Below are 22,122 nucleotides of genomic sequence, written 5' to 3'. Positions count from 1 at the left end.
CTGTCTAAATGTTGACCTGATACTCCACCCCCCTGTCCTGTCTAAATGTTGACCTGATACTCCACCCCCTGTCTAAATGTTGACCTGATACCCACCCCCCTGTCTAAATGTTGACCTGATACTCCACCCCCCTGTCTAAATGTTGACCTGATACTCCACCCCCCTGTCCTGTCTAAATGTTGACCTGATACTCCACCCCCTGTCCTGTCTAAATGTTGACCTGATACTCCACCCCCTGTCCTGTCTAAATGTTGACCTGATACTCCACCCCCTGTCCTGTCTAAATGTTGACCTGATACTCCACCCCCTGTCCTGTCTAAATGTTGACCTGATACTCCACCCCCTGTCTAAATGTTGACCTGATACTCCACCCCCTGTCCTGTCTAAATGTTGACCTCATACTCCACCCCCCTGTCTAAATGTTGACCTGATACTCCACCCCCTGTCCTGTCTAAATGTTGACCTGATACTCCACCCCCCTGTCTAAATGTTGACCTGATACTCCACACCCCTGTCCTGTCTAAATGTTGACCTGATACTCCACCCCCTGTCCTGTCTAAATGTTGACCTGATACTCCACCCCCTGTCTAAATGTTGACCTGATACTCCACCCCCTGTCTAAATGTTGACCTGATACTCCACCCCCCCTGTCCTGTCTAAATGTTGACCTGATACTCCACCCCCCCCTGTCTAAATGTTGACCTGATACTCCACCCCCTGTCCTGTCTAAATGTTGACCTGATACTCCACACCCCCTGTCTAAATGTTGACCTGATACTCCACCCCCTGTCCTGTCTAAATGTTGACCTGATACTCCACCCCCCTGTCCTGTCTAAATGTTGACCTGATACTCCACCCCCCTGTCTAAATGTTGACCTGATACTCCACCCCCTGTCTAAATGTTGACCTGATACTCCACCCCCTGTCCTGTCTAAATGTTGACCTGATACTCCACCCCCCTGTCTAAATGTTGACCTGATACCCACCCCCTGTCCTGTCTAAATGTTGACCTGATACTCCACCACCCCTGTCCTGTCTAAATGTTGACCTGATACTCCACCCCCCTGTCTAAATGTTGACCTGATACTCCACCCCCAGTCTAAATGTTGACCTGATACTCCACCCCCTGTCCTGTCTAAATGTTGACCTGATACTCCACCCCCCTGTCCTGTCTAAATGTTGACCTGATACTCCACCCCCCTGCCCTGTCTAAATGTTGACCTGATACTCCACCCCCTGTCCTGTCTAAATGTTGACCTGATACTCCACCCCCTGTCCTGTCTAAATGTTGACCTGATACTCCACCCCCCTGTCTAAATGTTGACCTGATACTCCACCCCCTGTCTAAATGTTGACCTGATACTCCACCCCCCTGTCCTGTCTAAATGTTGACCTGATACTCCACCCCCTGTCCTGTCTAAATGTTGACCTGATACTCCACCCCCTGTCCTGTCTAAATGTTGACCTGATACTCCACCCCCCTGTCCTGTCTAAATGTTGACCTGATACTCCACACCCCCTGTCCTGTCTAAATGTTGACCTGATACTCCACCCCCTGTCTACATGTTGACCTGATACTCCACCCCCTGTCTACATGTTGACCTGATACTCCACCCCCTGTCTAAATGTTGACCTGATACTCCACACCCCCTGTCTAAATGTTGACCTCATACTCCACCCCCCTGTCCTGTCTAAATGTTGACCTGATACTCCACCCCCCCTGTCTAAATGTTGACCTGATACTCCACCCCCCTGTCCTTTCTAAATGTTGACCTGTTACTCCACCCCCTGTCTAAATGTTGTCCTGATACTCCACCCCCCTGTCTAAATGTTGACCTGATACTCCACCCCCCTGTCTAAATGTTGACCTGATACTCCACACCCCCTGTCCTGTCTAAATGTTGACCTGATACTCCACCCCCTGTCTAAATGTTGACCTGATACTCCACCCCCTGTCCTGTCTAAATGTTGACCTGATACTCCACCCCCTGTCTAAATGTTGACCTGATACTCCACCCCCCTGTCCTGTCTAAATGTTGACCTGATACTCCACACCCCTGTCCTGTCTAAATGTTGACCTGATACTCCACACCCCCTGTCTAAATGTTGACCTCATACTCCACCCCCTGTCCTGTCTAAATGTTGACCTGATACTCCACCCCCTGTCTAAATGTTGACCTCATACTCCACCACCCCTGTCCTGTCTAAATGTTGACCTGATACTCCACCCCCTGTCTAAATGTTGACCTGATACTCCACCCCCCTGTCCTTTCTAAATGTTGACCTGTTACTCCACCCCCCTGTCTAAATGTTGCCCTGATACTCCACCCCCCTAAATGTTGACCTGATACTCCACCCCCTGTCTAAATGTTGACCTGATACTCCACACCCCTGTCCTGTCTAAATGTTGACCTGATACTCCACCCCCTGTCTAAATGTTGACCTGATACTCCACCCCCCTGTCCTGTCTAAATGTTGACCTGATACTCCACCCCCTGTCTAAATGTTGACCTGATACTCCACCCCCTGTCCTGTCTAAATGTTGACCTGATACTCCACCCCCTGTCCTGTCTAAATGTTGACCTGATACTCCACACCCCCTGTCTAAATGTTGACCTCATACTCCACCCCCTGTCTAAATGTTGACCTGATACTCCACCCCCTGTCCTGTCTAAATGTTGACCTGATACTCCACCCCCTGTCTAAATGTTGACCTGATACCCACCCCTGTCTAAATGTTGACCTGATACTCCACACCCCTGTCCTGTCTAAATGTTGACCTGATACTCCACCCCCCTGTCCTGTCTAAATGTTGACCTGATACTCCACCCCCTGTCCTGTCTAAATGTTGACCTGATACTCCACCCCCTGTCCTGTCTAAATGTTGACCTGATACTCCACCCCCCTGTCCACATGTTGACCTGATACTCCACCCCCCTGTCTACATGTTGACCTGAAATGTCTAAATGTTGACCTGATACTCCACCCCCCTGTCTAAATGTTGACCTGATACTCCACCCCCTGTCCTGTCTAAATGTTGACCTGATACTCCACCCCCTGTCTAAATGTTGACCTCATACTCCACCCCCTGTCCTGTCTAAATGTTGACCTGATACTCCACCCCCCTGTCTAAATGTTGACCTGATACTCCACCCCCTGTCCTTTCTAAATGTTGACCTGTTACTCCACCCCTGTCTAAATGTTGACCTGATACTCCACCCCCCTGTCTAAATGTTGACCTGATACTCCACCCCCTGTCTAAATGTTGACCTGATACTCCACACCCCTGTCCTGTCTAAATGTTGACCTGATACTCCACCCCCTGTCTAAATGTTGACCTGATACTCCACCCCCTGTCCTGTCTAAATGTTGACCTGATACTCCACCCCCCTGTCTAAATGTTGACCTGATACTCCACCCCCCTGTCCTGTCTAAATGTTGACCTGATACCCACCACCCCTGTCCTGTCTAAATGTTGACCTGATACTCCACCCCCCTGTCCTGTCTAAATGTTGACCTGATACTCCACCCCCCCTGTCCTGTCTAAATGTTGACCTGATACTCCACCCCCTGTCTAAATGTTGACCTGATACTCCACCCCCTGTCCTGTCTAAATGTTGACCTGATACTCCACCCCCTGTCTAAATGTTGACCTGATACCCCACCCCCTGTCTAAATGTTGACCTGATACTCCACCCCCCGTCTAAATGTTGACCTGATACCCACCCCCTGTCCTGTCTAAATGTTGACCTGATACTCCACCCCCCTGTCCTGTCTAAATGTTGACCTGATACTCCACCCCCTGTCCTGTCTAAATGTTGACCTGATACTCCACCCCCTGTCCTGTCTAAATGTTGACCTGATACTCCACCCCCTGTCTAAATGTTGACCTGATACTCCACACCCCTGTCCTGTCTAAATGTTGACCTGATACTCCACCCCCTGTCTAAATGTTGACCTGATACTCCACCCCCTGTCCTGTCTAAATGTTGACCTGATACTCCACCCCCTGTCCTGTCTAAATGTTGACCTGATACTCCACCCCCTGTCTAAATGTTGACCTGATACTCCACCCCCTGTCTAAATGTTGACCTGATACTCCACCCCCCCCTGTCTAAATGTTGACCTGATACTCCACCCCCCTGTCTAAATGTTGACCTGATACTCCACCCCCTGTCCTGTCTAAATGTTGACCTGATACTCCACCCCCTGTCTAAATGTTGACCTGATACTCCACACCCCTGTCCTGTCTAAATGTTGACCTGATACTCCACCCCCTGTCCTGTCTAAATGTTGACCTGATACTCCACCCCCCTGTCTAAATGTTGACCTGATACTCCACCCCCTGTCTAAATGTTGACCTGATACTCCACCCCCTGTCCTGTCTAAATGTTGACCTGATACTCCACCCCCCTGTCTAAATGTTGACCTGATACTCCACCCCCTGTCCTGTCTAAATGTTGACCTGATACCCACCCCCCTGTCCTGTCTAAATGTTGACCTGATACTCCACCCCCTGTCTAAATGTTGACCTGATACTCCACCCCCAGTCTAAATGTTGACCTGATACTCCACCCCCCGTCTAAATGTTGACCTGATACTCCACCCCCTGTCCTGTCTAAATGTTGACCTGATACTCCACCCCCTGTCCTGTCTAAATGTTGACCTGATTCTCCACCCCCTGTCCTGTCTAAATGTTGACCTGATACTCCACCCCCTGTCTAAATGTTGACCTGATACTCCACACCCCTCTGTCCTGTCTAAATGTTGACCTGATACTCCACCCCCTGTCTAAATGTTGACCTGATACTCCACCCCCTGTCCTGTCTAAATGTTGACCTGATACTCCACCCCCTGTCTAAATGTTGACCTGATACTCCACCCCCTGTCCTGTCTAAATGTTGACCTGATACTCCACCCCTGTCCTGTCTAAATGTTGACCTGATACTCCACCCCCCCTGTCTAAATGTTGACCTCATACTCCACCCCCTGTCTAAATGTTGACCTGATACTCCACCCCCCTGTCTAAATGTTGACCTGATACTCCACCCCCCTGTCTAAATGTTGACCTGATACTCCACCCCCTGTCCTGTCTAAATGTTGACCTGATACTCCACCCCCCTGTCTAAATGTTGACCTGATACTCCACCCCCTGTCTAAATGTTGACCTGATACCACACCCCTGTCTAAATGTTGACCTGATACTCCACCCCCCCTGTCCTGTCTAAATGTTGACCTGATACTCCACCCCCCTGTCTAAATGTTGACCTGATACTCCACCCCCTGTCTAAATGTTGACCTGATACTCCACACCCCTGTCTAAATGTTGACCTGATACTCCACCCCCTGTCCTGTCTAAATGTTGACCTGATACTCCACCCCCAGTCTAAATGTTGACCTGATACTCCACCCCCCCTGTCTAAATGTTGACCTGATACTCCACCCCCCCTGTCCTGTCTAAATGTTGACCTGATACTCCACCCCCTGTCTAAATGTTGACCTGATACTCCACCCCTCAGTCTAAATGTTGACCTGATACTCCACCCCCGTCTAAATGTTGACCTGATACTCCACCCCCCTGTCCTGTCTAAATGTTGACCTGATACTCCACCCCCTGTCCTGTCTAAATGTTGACCTGATACTCCACCCCCTGTCCTGTCTAAATGTTGACCTGATACTCCACCCCCTGTCTAAATGTTGACCTGATACTCCACACCCTCTGTCCTGTCTAAATGTTGACCTGATACTTCCACCCCTGTCCTGTCTAAATGTTGACCTACCCCCTGTCTAAATGTTGACCTGATACTCCACCCCCTGTCCTGTCTAAATGTTGACCTGATACTCCACCCCCTGTCTAAATGTTGACCTGTCTAAATGTTGACCTGATACTCCACCCCCTGTCCTGTCTAAATGTTGACCTGATACTCCACCCCCTGTCTAAATGTTGACCTGATACTCCACCCCCTGTCCTGTCTAAATGTTGACCTGATACTCCACCCCCTGTCTAAATGTTGACCTGATACTCCACCCCCCTGTCCTGTCTAAATGTTGACCTGATACTCCACCCCCTGTCTAAATGTTGACCTGATACTCCACCCCCCTGTCCTGTCTAAATGTTGACCTGATACTCCACCACCCCTGTCCTGTCTAAATGTTGACCTGATACTCCACCCCCTGTCCTGTCTAAATGTTGACCTGATACTCCACACCCCTGTCTAAATGTTGACCTGATACTCCACCCCCTGTCCTGTCTAAATGTTGACCTGATACTCCACCCCCTGTCTAAATGTTGACCTGATACTCCACCCCCCTGTCTAAATGTTGACCTGATACTCCACCCCCTGTTGTTGACCTGATACTCCACCCCCTGTCCTGTCTAAATGTTGACCTGATACTCCACCCCCTGTCCTGTCTAAATGTTGACCTGATACTCCACCCCCTGTCCTGTCTAAATGTTGACCTGATACTCCACCCCCTGTCTAAATGTTGACCTGATACTCCACACCCTCTGTCCTGTCTAAATGTTGACCTGATACTCCACCCCCTGTCTAAATGTTGACCTGATACTCCACCCCCTGTCCTGTCTAAATGTTGACCTGATACTCCACCCCCTGTCTAAATGTTGACCTGATACTCCACCCCTGTCCTGTCTAAATGTTGACCTGATACTCCACCCCCTGTCCTGTCTAAATGTTGACCTGATACTCCACCCCCCTGTCTAAATGTTGACCTGATACTCCACCCCCTGTCCTGTCTAAATGTTGACCTGATACTCCACCCCCTGTCTAAATGTTGACCTGTCTAAATGTTGACCTGATACTCCACCCCCTGTCCTGTCTAAATGTTGACCTGATACTCCACCCCCTGTCCTGTCTAAATGTTGACCTGATACTCCACCCCCCTGTCCTGTCTAAATGTTGACCTGATACTCCACCCCCCTGTCCCTGTCTAAATGTTGACCTGATACTCCACCCCCCTGTCCTGTCTAAATGTTGACCTGATACTCCACCCCTGTCTAAATGTTGACCTGATACCCACCCCCAGTCTAAATGTTGACCTGATACCCACCCCCCTGTCTAAATGTTGACCTGATACTCCACCCCCTGTCCTGTCTAAATGTTGACCTGATACTCCACACCCCTGTCCTGTCTAAATGTTGACCTGATACTCCACCCCCCTGTCCTGTCTAAATGTTGACCTGATACTCCACCCCCCCTGTCCTGTCTAAATGTTGACCTGATACTCCACCCCCTGTCCTGTCTAAATGTTGACCTGATACTCCACCCCCTGTCCTGTCTAAATGTTGACCTGATACTCCACCCCCTGTCCTGTCTAAATGTTGACCTGATACTCCACCCCCTGTCTAAATGTTGACCTGATACTCCACCCCCTAAATGTTGACCTGATACTCCACCCCCCTGTCCTGTCTAAATGTTGACCTGATACTCCACCCCCCTGTCCTGTCTAAATGTTGACCTGATACTCCACCCCCTGTCCTGTCTAAATGTTGACCTGATACTCCACCCCCTGTCCTGTCTAAATGTTGACCTGATACTCCACCCCCTGTCCTGTCTAAATGTTGACCTGATACTCCACCCCCCTGTCCTGTCTAAATGTTGACCTGATACTCCACCCCCCTGTCCTGTCTAAATGTTGACCTGATACTCCACCCCCCTGTCCTGTCTAAATGTTGACCTGATACTCCACCCCCCCCCCTGTCCTGTCTAAATGTTGACCTGATACTCCACCCCCTGTCCTGTCTAAATGTTGACCTGATACTCCACCCCCTGTCTAATGTCTGATACTCCACCCCGTCTAAATGTTGACCTGATACTCCACACCCCTGTCCTGTCTAAATGTTGACCTGATACTCCACCCCCCCTGTCTAAATGTTGACCTGATACTCCACCCCCTGTCCTGTCTAAATGTTGACCTGATACCCACCCCCCTGTCTAAATGTTGACCTGATACTCCACCCCTGTCCTGTCTAAATGTTGACCTGATACTCCACCCCCTGTCTAAATGTTGACCTGATACTCCACCCCCTGTCCTGTCTAAATGTTGACCTGATACCCCACCCCCCCGTCCTTTCTAAATGTTGACCTGATACTCCACCCCCCTAAATGTTGTCCTGATACTAACCCCCCTCCTGTCTAAATGTTGACCTGATACTCCACCCCCTGTCTAAATGTTGACCTGATACTCCACCCCCTGTCCTGTCTAAATGTTGACCTGATACTCCACCCCCCTGTCTAAATGTTGACCTGATACTCCACCCCTGTCCTGTCTAAATGTTGACCTGATACTCCACAAATGTTGACCTGATACCCACCCCCCTGTCTAAATGTTGACCTGATACTCCACCCCCTGTCCTGTCTAAATGTTGACCTGATACCCACCCCCTGTCCTGTCTAAATGTTGACCTGATACTCCACCCCCCCTGTCTAAATGTTGACCTGATACTCCACCCCCTGTCCTGTCTAAATGTTGACCTGATACTCCACCCCCCTGTCTAAATGTTGACCTGATACTCCACACCCCTGTCCTGTCTAAATGTTGACCTGATACTCCACCCCCTGTCTAAATGTTGACCTGATACTCCACCCCCTGTCCTGTCTAAATGTTGACCTGATACTCCACCCCCCTGTCTAAATGTTGACCTGATACTCCACCCCCCTGTCTAAATGTTGACCTGATACTCCACCCCCCTGTCCTGTCTAAATGTTGACCTGATACTCCACCCCCCTGTCTAAATGTTGACCTGATACTAAATGTTGACCTGATACTCCACCCCCTGTCCTGTCTAAATGTTGACCTGATACTCCACCCCCCTGTCTAAATGTTGACCTGATACTCCACCCCCCTAAATGTTGACCTGATACTAAATGTTGACCTGATACTCCACCCCCTGTCCTGTCTAAATGTTGACCTGATACTCCACACCCCTGTCCTGTCTAAATGTTGACCTGATACTCCACCCCCTGTCCTGTCTAAATGTTGACCTGATACTCCACCCCCTGTCCTGTCTAAATGTTGACCTGATACTCCACCCCCCTGTCCTGTCTAAATGTTGACCTGATACTCCACCCCCTGTCCTGTCTAAATGTTGACCTGATACTCCACACCCCCTGTCCTGTCTAAATGTTGACCTGATACTCCACCCCCTGTCTAAACTGTTGTTGACCTGATACTCCACCCCCTGTCCTGTCTAAATGTTGACCTGATACTCCACCCCCTGTCCCTGATACCCCACCCCCTGTCCTGTCTAAATGTTGACCTGATACTCCACCCCCCTGTCTAAATGTTGACCTGATACTCCACACCCCTGTCCTGTCTAAATGTTGACCTGATACTCCACCCCCCTGTCTAAATGTTGACCTGATACCCACCCCCTGTCTAAATGTTGACCTGATACTCCACACCCCTGTCCTGTCTAAATGTTGACCTGATACTCCACCCCCTGTCCTGTCTAAATGTTGACCTGATACTCCACCCCCCTGTGATACCCACCCCCTGTCTAAATGTTGACCTGATACTCCACCCCCCTGTCTAAATGTTGACCTGATACTCCACACCCCTGTCTAAATGTTGACCTGATACTCCACCCCCTGTCCTGTCTAAATGTTGACCTGATACTCCACCCCCCTGTCTAAATGTTGACCTGATACTCCACCCCCCTGTCTAAATGTTGACCTGATACTCCACCCCCTATACCCACCCCTGTCTAAATGTTGACCTGATACCCACCCCCCTGTCCTGTCTAAATGTTGACCTGATACTCCACCCCCCTGTCCTGTCTAAATGTTGACCTGATACTCCACCCCTGTCCTGTCTAAATGTTGACCTGATACTCCACCCCCTGTCCTGTCTAAATGTTGACCTGATACTCCACCCCCCTGTCTAAATGTTGACCTGATACTCCACCCCCTGTCCTGTCTAAATGTTGACCTGATACTCCACCCCCTGTCTAAATGTTGACCTGATACCCACCCCCTGTCCTGTCTAAATGTTGACCTGATACTCCACCCCCTGTCTAAATGTTGACCTGATACTCCACCCCCCTGTCTAAATGTTGACCTGAAATGTTGAAATGTTGACCTGATACCCACCCCTGTCCTGTCTAAATGTTGACCTGATACTCCACCCCCTGTCTAAATGTTGACCTGATACTCCACCCCCTGTCCTGTCTAAATGTTGACCTGATACTCCACCCCCTGTCCTGTCTAAATGTTGACCTGATACTCCACCCCCTGTCTAAATGTTGACCTGATACTCCACCCCCTGTCTAAATGTTGACCTGATACTCCACCCCCCTGTCCTAAATGTTGACCTGATACTCCACCCCCTGTCCTGTCTAAATGTTGACCTGATACTCCACCCCCTGTCCTGTCTAAATGTTGACCTGATACTCCACCCCCTGTCCTGTCTAAATGTTGACCTGATACTCCACCCCCCTGTCCTGTCTAAATGTTGACCTGATACTCCACCCCCCTGTCCTGTCTAAATGTTGACCTGATACTCCACCCCCCTGTCTAAATGTTGACCTGATACTCCACCCCCCCCCCTGTCTAAATGTTGACCTGATACTCCACCCCCCTGTCCTGTCTAAATGTTGACCTGATACTCCACCCCCCTGTCCCTGATACTAAATGTTGACCTGATACTCCACCCCCCTGTCTAAATGTTGACCTGATACTCCACACCCCTGTCCTGTCTAAATGTTGACCTGATACTCCACCCCCTGTCCTGTCTAAATGTTGACCTGATACTCCACCCCTGTCCTGTCTAAATGTTGACCTGATACTCCACCCCTGTCTGTCCTGTCTAAATGTTGACCTGATACTCCACCCCCTGTCCTGTCTAAATGTTGACCTGATACTCCACCCCCCCTGTCTAAATGTTGACCTGATACTCCACCCCCCTGTCTAAATGTTGACCTGATACTAAATGTTGACCTGATACCCACTCCACCCCCACCCCGTCTAAATGTTGACCTGATACTCCACCCCCCTGTCTAAATGTTGACCTGATACTCCACCCCCCTGTCCTGTCTAAATGTTGACCTGATACTCCACCCCCTGTCCTGTCTAAATGTTGACCTGATACTCCACCCCCTGTCCTGTCTAAATGTTGACCTGATACTCCACCCCCCTGTCCTGTCTAAATGTTGACCTGATACTCCACCCCCCTGTCTAAATGTTGACCTGATACTCCACACCCCTGTCCTGTCTAAATGTTGACCTGATACTCCACCCCTGTCCATGTCTGAAACCCCCTGTCTAAATGTTGACCTGATACTCCACCCCCCTGTCCTGTCTAAATGTTGACCTGATACTCCACCCCCTGTCTAAATGTTGACCTGATACTCCACACCCCTGTCCTGTCTAAATGTTGACCTGATACTCCACCCCTGTCTAAATGTTGACCTGATACTCCACCCCCTGTCCTGTCTAAATGTTGACCTGATACCCACCCCTGTTCTAAATGTTGACCTGATACCCACCCCCCTGTCTAAATGTTGACCTGATACTCCACCCCCCTGTCCTGTCTAAATGTTGACCTGATACTCCACCCCCTGTCCTGTCTAAATGTTGACCTGATACTCCACCCCCTGTCCTGTCTAAATGTTGACCTGATACTCCACCCCCTGTCTAAATGTTGACCTGATACTCCACCCCCTGTCCTGTCTAAATGTTGACCTGATACTCCACCCCCCTGTCTAAATGTTGACCTGATACTCCACCCCCTGTCCTGTCTAAATGTTGACCTGATACTCCACCCCCTGTCCTGTTGACCTGATACCCACCCCCTGTCTAAATGTTGACCTGATACTCCACCCCCCTTCCTGTCTAAATGTTGACCTGATACTCCACCCCCTGTCTAAATGTTGACCTGATACTCCACCCCCTGTCCTGTCTAAATGTTGACCTGATACTCCACCCCCTGTCCTGTCTAAATGTTGACCTGATACTCCACACCCCTGTCCTGTCTAAATGTTGACCTGATACTCCACCCCTGTCCTGTCTAAATGTTGACCTGATACTCCACCCCCTGTCCTGTCTAAATGTTGACCTGATACTCCACCCCCCTGTCTAAATGTTGACCTGATACTCCACCCCCTGTCCTGTCTAAATGTTGACCTGATACTCCACCCCTGTCCTGTCTAAATGTTGACCTGATACTCCACCCCTGTCTAAATGTTGACCTGATACCCACCCCCCTGTCTAAATGTTGACCTGATACTCCACCCCCTGTCCTGTCTAAATGTTGACCTGATACCCACCCCCCTGTCTAAATGTTGACCTGATACTCCACCCCTGTCCTGTCTAAATGTTGACCTGATACTCCACCCCCTGTCCTGTCTAAATGTTGACCTGATACTCCACCCCCTGTCCTGTCTAAATGTTGACCTGATACTCCACCCCCCTGTCCTGTCTAAATGTTGACCTGATACTCCACACCCCTGTCCTGTCTAAATGTTGACCTGATACTCCACCCCCCTGTCTAAATGTTGACCTGATACTCCACCCCCTGTCTAAATGTTGACCTGATACTCCACCCCCTGTCCTGTCTAAATGTTGACCTGATACTCCACACCCCTGTCCTAAATGTTGACCTGATACTCCACCCCCTGTCTAAATGTTGACCTGATACTCCACCCCCTGTCCTGTCTAAATGTTGACCTGATACTCCACCCCCCTGTCTAAATGTTGACCTGATACCCACCCCCCTGTCTAAATGTTGACCTGATACTCCACCCCCCCTGTCTAAATGTTGACCTGATACTCCACCCCCTGTCCTGTCTAAATGTTGACCTGATACTCCACACCCCTGTCCTGTCTAAATGTTGACCTGATACTCCACCCCCTGTCTAAATGTTGACCTGATACTCCACCCCTGTCCTGTCTAAATGTTGACCTGATACTCCACCCCCCTGTCTAAATGTTGACCTGATACTCCACCCCCTGTCTAAATGTTGACCTGATACTTCACCCCCTGTTAAATGTTGACCTGATACTCCACCCCCTGTCTAAATGTTGACCTGATACTCCACCCCCTGTCTAAATGTTGACCTGATACTCCACCCCTGTCCTGTCTAAATGTTGACCTGATACTCCACCCCTGTCTAAATGTTGACCTGATACTCCACCCCCCTGTCTAAATGTTGACCTGATACTCCACCCCCTAAATGTTGACCTGATACTCCACCCCCTGTCCTGTCTAAATGTTGACCTGATACTCCACACCCCTGTCCTGTCTAAATGTTGACCTGATACTCCACCCCCTGTCCTGTCTAAATGTTGACCTGATACTCCACACCCCTGTCCTGTCTAAATGTTGACCTGATACTCCACCCCCCTGTCTAAATGTTGACCTGATACTCCACCCCCTGTCTAAATGTTGACCTGATACTCCACACCCCCTGTCCTGTCTAAATGTTGACCTGATACTCCACCCCTGTCTAAATGTTGACCTGATACCCACACCCCTGTCCTGTCTAAATGTTGACCTGATACTCCACCCCCTGTCTAAATGTTGACCTGATACTCCACCCCCTGTCCTGTCTAAATGTTGACCTGATACTCCACCCCCTTTCTAAATGTTGACCTGATACTCCACCCCTGTCTAAATGTTGACCTGATACTCCACCCCCTGTCCTGTCTAAATGTTGACCTGATACTCCACCCCTCCTGTCCTGTCTAAATGTTGACCTGATACTCCACCCCCTGTCCTGTCTAAATGTTGACCTGATACCTCCCCCTGTCTAAATGTTGACCTGATACCCACCCCCTGTCCTGTCTAAATGTTGACCTGATACTCCACCCCCCCCTGTCCTGTCTAAATGTTGACCTGATACTCCACCCCTGTCTAAATGTTGACCTGATACTCCACACCCCCTGTCCTGTCTAAATGTTGACCTGATACTCCACCCCCTGTCCTCTAAATGTTGACCTGATACCCACCCCCTGTCCTGTCTAAATGTTGACCTGATACTCCACCCCCTGTCTAAATGTTGACCTGATACTCCACCCCTCTAAATGTTGACCTGATACCCACCCCTGTCCTGTCTAAATGTTGACCTGATACTCCACCCCCTGTCCTGTCTAAATGTTGACCTGATACTCCACACCCTGTCCTGTCTAAATGTTGACCTGATACTCCACCCCCCCTGTCTAAATGTTGACCTGATACTCCACCCCCCCTGTCTAAATGTTGACCTGATACCCACCCCTGTCCTGTCTAAATGTTGACCTGATACTCCACCCCCCTGTCTAAATGTTGACCTGATACCCACCCCCTGTCTAAATGTTGACCTGATACTCCACCCCTGTCCTGTCTAAATGTTGACCTGATACTCCACCCCCCTGTCTAAATGTTGACCTGATACTCCACCCCCCCTGTCTAAATGTTGACCTGATACTCCACCCCTGTCCTGTCTAAATGTTGACCTGATACTCCACCCCCTGTCCTGTCTAAATGTTGACCTGATACTCCACCCCCCTGTCCTGTCTAAATGTTGACCTGATACTCCACCCCCCTGTCTAAATGTTGACCTGATACTCCACCCCCTGTCCTGTCTAAATGTTGACCTGATACTCCACCCCCTGTCCTGTCTAAATGTTGACCTGATACTCCACACCCCTGTCCTGTCTAAATGTTGACCTGATACTCCACCCCCCTGTCTAAATGTTGACCTGATACCCACACCCCTGTCCTGTCTAAATGTTGACCTGATACCCACCCCTGTCTAAATGTTGACCTGATACCCACCCCCTGTCTAAATGTTGACCTGATACTCCACCCCCCTGTCTAAATGTTGACCTGATACTCCACCCCCTGTCCTGTCTAAATGTTGACCTGATACTCCACACCCTGTCCTGTCTAAATGTTGACCTGATACTCCACCCCCCTGTCTAAATGTTGACCTGATACCCACCCCCTGTCCTGTCTAAATGTTGACCTGATACTCCACCCCCTGTCCTGTCTAAATGTTGACCTGATACTCCACCCCTGTCCTGTCTAAATGTTGACCTGATACTCCACCCCCCTGTCTAAATGTTGACCTGATACTCCACCCCCTGTCCTGTCTAAATGTTGACCTGATACTCCACCCCCCTGTCTAAATGTTGACCTGATACCCACCCCCCTGTCCTGAAATGTTGACCTGATACTCCACCCCCTGTCCTGTCTAAATGTTGACCTGATACTCCACACCCCTGTCCTGTCTAAATGTTGACCTGATACTCCACCCCCTGTCTAAATGTTGACCTGATACTCCACACCCCTGTCCTGTCTAAATGTTGACCTGATACCCACCCCCTGTCTAAATGTTGACCTGATACTCCACCCCCTGTCCTGTCTAAATGTTGACCTGATACTCCACACCCCTGTCCTGTCTAAATGTTGACCTGATACCCACCCCTGTCCTGTCTAAATGTTGACCTGATACTCCACCCCCTGTCTAAATGTTGACCTGATACTCCACCCCTGTCCTGTCTAAATGTTGACCTGATACTCACCCCCCTGTCTAAATGTTGACCTGATACTCCACCCCTGTCCTGTCTAAATGTTGACCTGATACTCCACCCCCTGTCTAAATGTTGACCTGATACTCCACCCCCTGTCCTGTCTAAATGTTGACCTGATACTCCACCCCCTGTCCTGTCTAAATGTTGACCTGATACTCCACCCCCCTGTCTAAATGTTGACCTGATACTCCACCCCTCTGTCCTGTCTAAATGTTGACCTGATACTCCACCCCCTGTCTAAATGTTGACCTGATACTCCACCCCCTGTCCTGTCTAAATGTTGACCTGATACTCCACCCCCTGTCCTGTCTAAATGTTGACCTGATACTCCACCCCCCTGTCTAAATGTTGACCTGATACTCCACCCCCTGTCCTGTCTAAATGTTGACCTGATACCCACCCCTGTCTAAATGTTGACCTGATACTCCACCCCCTGTCCTGTCTAAATGTTGACCTGATACTCCACACCCCTGTCCTGTCTAAATGTTGACCTGATACTCCACCCCCTGTCTAAATGTTGACCTGATACCCACCCCCTAAATGTTGACCTGATACTCCACACCCCTGTCCTGTCTAAATGTTGACCTGATACTCCACCCCCCCTGTCCTGTCTAAATGTTGACCTGATACCCACCCCTGTCTAAATGTTGACCTGATACTCCACACCCCTGTCCTGTCTAAATGTTGACCTGATACCCACACCCCTGTCTAAATGTTGACCTGATACTCCACCCCCTGTCCTGTCTAAATGTTGACCTGATACTCCACCCCCTGTCCTGTCTAAATGTTGACCTGATACTCCACCCCCTGTCCTGTCTAAATGTTGACCTGATACTCCACCCCCTGTCCTGTCTAAATGTTGACCTGATACTCCACCCCCTGTCCTGTCTAAATGTTGACCTGATACTCCACCCCCCTGTCTAAATGTTGACCTGATACTCCACCCCTGTCCTGTCTAAATGTTGACCTGATACTCCACCCCTGTCCTGTCTAAATGTTGACCTGATACCCACCCCTGTCCTGTCTAAATGTTGACCTGATACTCCACCCCCCTGTCTAAATGTTGACCTGATACTCCACACCCCTGTCCTGTCTAAATGTTGACCTGATACTCCACCCCCTGTCCTAAATGTTGACCTGATACCCACACCCCTGTCTAAATGTTGACCTGATACCCACCCCTCCTGTCTAAATGTTGACCTGATACTCCACCCCCTGTCTAAATGTTGACCTGATACTCCACACCCCTGTCTAAATGTTGACCTGATACTCCACCCCCTGTCCTGTCTAAATGTTGACCTAATACTCCACCCCCTGTCTTAATGTTGACCTGATACTCCACCCCCTGTCTAAATGTTGACCTGATACCCACCCCTGTCCCTGATACCCACCCCCTGTCCTGTCTAAATGTTGACCTGATACTCCACCCCCCTGTCCTGTCTAAATGTTGACCTGATACCCACCCCTGTCCTGTCTAAATGTTGACCTGATACTCCACACCCCCTGTCCTGTCTAAATGTTGACCTGATACTCCACCCCCCCTGTCCTGTCATGTTGACCTGATACCCACCCCCTGTCTAAATGTTGACCTGATACTCCACACCCCTGTCCTGTCTAAATGTTGACCTGATACTCCACCCCCTGTCTAAATGTTGACCTGATACTCCACACCCCTGTCCTGTCTAAATGTTGACCTGATACCCACCCCTGTCTAAATGTTGACCTGATACCCACCCCCTGTCCTGTCTAAATGTTGACCTGATACTCCACCCCCTCCTGTCTAAATGTTGACCTGATACTCCACCCCCTGTCCTGTCTAAATGTTGACCTGATACTCCACCCCCTGTCCTGTCTAAATGTTGACCTGATACTCCACCCCCTGTCCTGTCTAAATGTTGACCTGATACTCCACCCCCTGTCCTGTCTAAATGTTGACCTGATACTCCACCCCCCCTGTCTAAATGTTGACCTGATACTCCACCCCCTGTCCTGTCTAAATGTTGACCTGATACTCCACACCCCTGTCTAAATGTTGACCTGATACTCCACCCCTGTGTCTAAATGTTGACCTGATACTCCACCCCCTGTCCTGTCTAAATGTTGACCTGATACTCCACCCCCTGTCTAAATGTTGACCTGATACCCACCCCCCTGTCCTGTCTAAATGTTGACCTGATACCCACCCCCTGTCCAAATGTTGACCTGATACTCCACCCCCCTGTCTAAATGTTGACCTGATACTCCACCCCTGTCCTGTCTAAATGTTGACCTGATACTCCACCCCTGTCCTGTCTAAATGTTGACCTGATACTCCACCCCCTGTCCTGTCTAAATGTTGACCTGATACTCCACCCCTCTGTCCTGTCTAAATGTTGACCTGATACTCCACCCCCCTGTCTAAATGTTGACCTGATACTCCACCCCCCTGTCCTAAATGTTGACCTGATACTCCACCCCTGTCCTGTCTAAATGTTGACCTGATACTCCACCCCCCTGTCCTGTCTAAATGTTGACCTGATACTCCACCCCCCTGTCCTGTCTAAATGTTGACCTGATACCCACCCCCTGTCTAAATGTTGACCTGATACTCCACACCCTGTCCTGTCTAAATGTTGACCTGATACTCCACCCCCTGTCTAAATGTTGACCTGATACTCCACCACCCCCTGTCCTGTCTAAATGTTGACCTGATACTCCACCCCCCTGTCCTGTCTAAATGTTGACCTGATACTCCACCCCTGTCTAAATGTTGACCTGATACCCACCCCTGTCCTTTCTAAATGTTGACCTGATACTCCACCCCCTGTCTAAATGTTGACCTGATACTCCCCCCTGTCTGTTGAAATGTTGACCTGATACTCCACCCCCCCTGTCTAAATGTTGACCTGATACTCCACACCCCTGTCCTGTCTAAATGTTGACCTGATACCCACCCCCCCTGTAAATGTTGACCTGATACTCCACCCCCCTGTCCTGTCTAAATGTTGACCTGATACTCCACCCCCCTGTCTAAATGTTGACCTGATACTCCACACCCCTGTCCTGTCTAAATGTTGACCTGATACTCCACCCCCCTGTCTAAATGTTGACCTGATACTCCACCCCTGTCCTCTAAATGTTGACCTGATACCCACCCCCTGTCCTGTCTAAATGTTGACCTGATACTCCACCCCCTGTCCTGTCTAAATGTTGACCTGATACCCACCCCCTGTCCTGTCTAAATGTTGACCTGATACCCACCCCCTGTCTAAATGTTGACCTGATACCCACCCCCTGTCCTGTCTAAATGTTGACCTGATACTCCACCCCTGTCTAAATGTTGACCTGATACCCACCCCCCTGTAAATGTTGACCTGATACTCCACCCCTGTCTAAATGTTGACCTGATACTACCCCCCTGTCTAATGTTGACCTGATACTCCACCCCCTGTCCTGTCTAAATGTTGACCTGATACTCCACCCCCTGTCCTGTCTAAATGTTGACCTGATACTCCACACCCCTGTCCTGTCTAAATGTTGACCTGATACTCCACCCCCTGTCTAAATGTTGACCTGATACTCCACCCCCTGTCCTGTCTAAATGTTGACCTGATACTCCACCCCTGTCTAAATGTTGACCTGATACCCACCCCCTCCTGTCTAAATGTTGACCTGATACTCCACCCCTGTCCTGTCTAAATGTTGACCTGATACTCCACCCCCCTGTCTAAATGTTGACCTGATACTCCACCCCCTGTCCTAAATGTTGACCTGATACTCCACCCCCTGTCCTGTCTAAATGTTGACCTGATACCCACACCCTGTCTAAATGTTGACCTGATACTCCACCCCTCCTGTCTAAATGTTGACCTGATACTCCACACCCCTGTCCTGTCTAAATGTTGACCTGATACTCCACCCCCTGTCCTGTCTAAATGTTGACCTGATACTCCACCCCCTGTTCAAATGTTGACCTGATACCCACCCCCTGTCTAAATGTTGACCTGATACTCCACCCCTTTCCTGTCTAAATGTTGACCTGATACCCACCCCCTGTCCTGTCTAAATGTTGACCTGATACCCACCCCCTGTCCTGTCTAAATGTTGACCTGATACTCCACCCCCCTGTCTAAATGTTGACCTGATACCACCCCCTGTCCTGTCTAAATGTTGACCTGATACCCACCCCCCTGTCCTGTCTAAATGTTGACCTGATACCCACCCCCTGTCTAAATGTTGACCTGATACTCCACCCCCTGTCCTGTCTAAATGTTGACCTGATACTCCACCCCCCTGTCTAAATGTTGACCTGATACCACCCCCCCGTCCTGTCTAAATGTTGACCTGAAATACCTGATACCACCCCCTCCCTGTCTAAATGTTGACCTGATACTCCACACCCCTGTCCTGTCTAAATGTTGACCTGATACCCACCCCCTGTCCTGTCTAAATGTTGACCTGATACTCCACCCCCCTCCTGTCTAAATGTTGACCTGATACCCACACCCCTGTCTAAATGTTGACCTGATACTCCACCCCCTGTCCTGTCTAAATGTTGACCTGATACTCCACCCCCTGTCCTGTCTAAATGTTGACCTGATACTCCACCCCCTGTCCTGTCTAAATGTTGACCTGATACCCACCCCCTGTCTAAATGTTGACCTGATACTCCACCCCCTGTCCTGTCTAAATGTTGACCTGATACTCCACACCCCTGTCGAAATGTTGACCTGATACTCCACCCCCCTGTCTAAATGTTGACCTGATACTCCACACCCCCTGTCCTGTCTAAATGTTGACCTGATACTCCACCCCCCTGTCTAAATGTTGACCTGATACTCCACACCCTGTCCTGTCTAAATGTTGACCTGATACTCCACACCCCCTGTCCTGTCTAAATGTTGACCTGATACTCCACCCCCTGTCTAAATGTTGACCTGATACTCCACCCCCCGTCTAAATGTCCTGATACTCCACCACCCCGTCTAAATGTTGACCTGATACTCCACCCCCCTGTCTAAATGTTGACCTGATACTCCACCCCTCCTGTCCTGTCTAAATGTTGACCTGATACTCCACACCCCTGTCCTGTCTAAATGTTGACCTGATACTCCACCCCCCTGTCTAAATGTTGACCTGATACTCCACACCCCTGTCCTGTCTAAATGTTGACCTCATACTCCACCCCCTGTCCTGTCCCTGATACTACCCCCCTGTCTAAATGTTGACCTGATACTCCACACCCCTGTCCTGTCTAAATGTTGACCTGATACTCCACCCCCTGTCCTGTCTAAATGTTGACCTGATACTCCACCCCCCGTCTAAATGTTGACCTGATACTCCACCCCTCCTGTCCTGTCTAAATGTTGACCTGATACTCCACACCCCTGTCCTGTCTAAATGTTGACCTGATACTCCACCCCCCTGTCTAAATGTTGACCTGATACTCCACACCCTCTGTCCTGTCTAAATGTTGACCTGATACTCCACCCCCTGTCCTGTCTAAATGTTGACCTGATACTCCACCCCCTGTCTAAATGTTGACCTGATACTCCACACCCCCTGTCCTGTCTAAATGTTGACCTGATACTCCACCCCTGTCCTGTCTAAATGTTGATCTGATACTCCACCCCTGTCTAATGTTGACCTGATACTCCACCCCCTGTCTAAATGTTGACCTGATACTCCACACCCCTGTCTAAATGTTGACCTGATACTCCACCCCCTGTCCTGTCTAAATGTTGACCTGATACTCCACCCCCTGTCTAAATGTTGACCTGATACTCCACACCCCCCGTCTAAATGTTGACCTGATACTCCACCACCCCGTCTAAATGTTGACCTGATACTCCACCCCCCGTCTAAATGTTGACCTGATACTCCACCCCCCTGTCCTGTCTAAATGTTGACCTGATACTCCACACCCCTGTCCTGTCTAAATGTTGACCTGATACTCCACCCCCTGTCTAAATGTTGACCTGATACTCCACACCCTCTGTCCTGTCTAAATGTTGACCTCATACTCCACCCCCTGTCCTGTCTAAATGTTGACCTGATACTCCACCCCCTGTCTAAATGTTGACCTGATACTCCACCCCCCTGTCTAAATGTTGACCTGATACTCCACACCCCTGTCCTGTCTAAATGTTGACCTGATACTCCACCCCCTGTCCTGTCTAAATGTTGATCTGATACTCCACCCCTGTCTACATGTTGACCTGATACCCACCCCCTGTCTAAATGTTGACCTGATACTCCACACCCCCTGTCTAAATGTTGACCTCATACTCCACCCCCTGTCCTGTCTAAATGTTGACCTGATACTCCACCCCCCTGTCTAAATGTTGACCTGATACTCCACACCCCTGTCTAAATGTTGACCTCATACTCCACCCCCTGTCCTGTCTAAATGTTGACCTGATACCCACCCCCTGTCTAAATGTTGACCTGATACTCCACCCCCCGTCTAAATGTTGACCTGATACTCCACCTGTCCTGTCTAAATGTTGACCTGATACTCCACACCCCTGTCCTGTCTAAATGTTGACCTGATACTCCACCCCCCTGTCTAAATGTTGACCTGATACTCCACCCCCTGTCTAAATGTTGACCT

General features: G+C 49.7%; 1 protein-coding gene across 1 annotated transcript in view; it reads left to right on the top strand.

The window, feature by feature from the left end:
* The window catches only part of LOC135565185 (insulin-like growth factor 1 receptor), a gene marked incomplete at its 5' end in the record, with an annotated part of 64,064 nt that overhangs the window by 20,087 nt on the left and 21,855 nt on the right, over positions 1 to 22,122 (top strand).

The sequence above is a fragment of the Oncorhynchus nerka genome, linkage group LG27 (assembly GCF_034236695.1).
Source record: "Oncorhynchus nerka isolate Pitt River linkage group LG27, Oner_Uvic_2.0, whole genome shotgun sequence".
Lineage (NCBI taxonomy): Eukaryota > Metazoa > Chordata > Actinopteri > Salmoniformes > Salmonidae > Oncorhynchus > Oncorhynchus nerka.
Note: the sequence above shows the minus strand (reverse complement) of the source record. Positions and strands in the feature narration are given on the sequence as shown.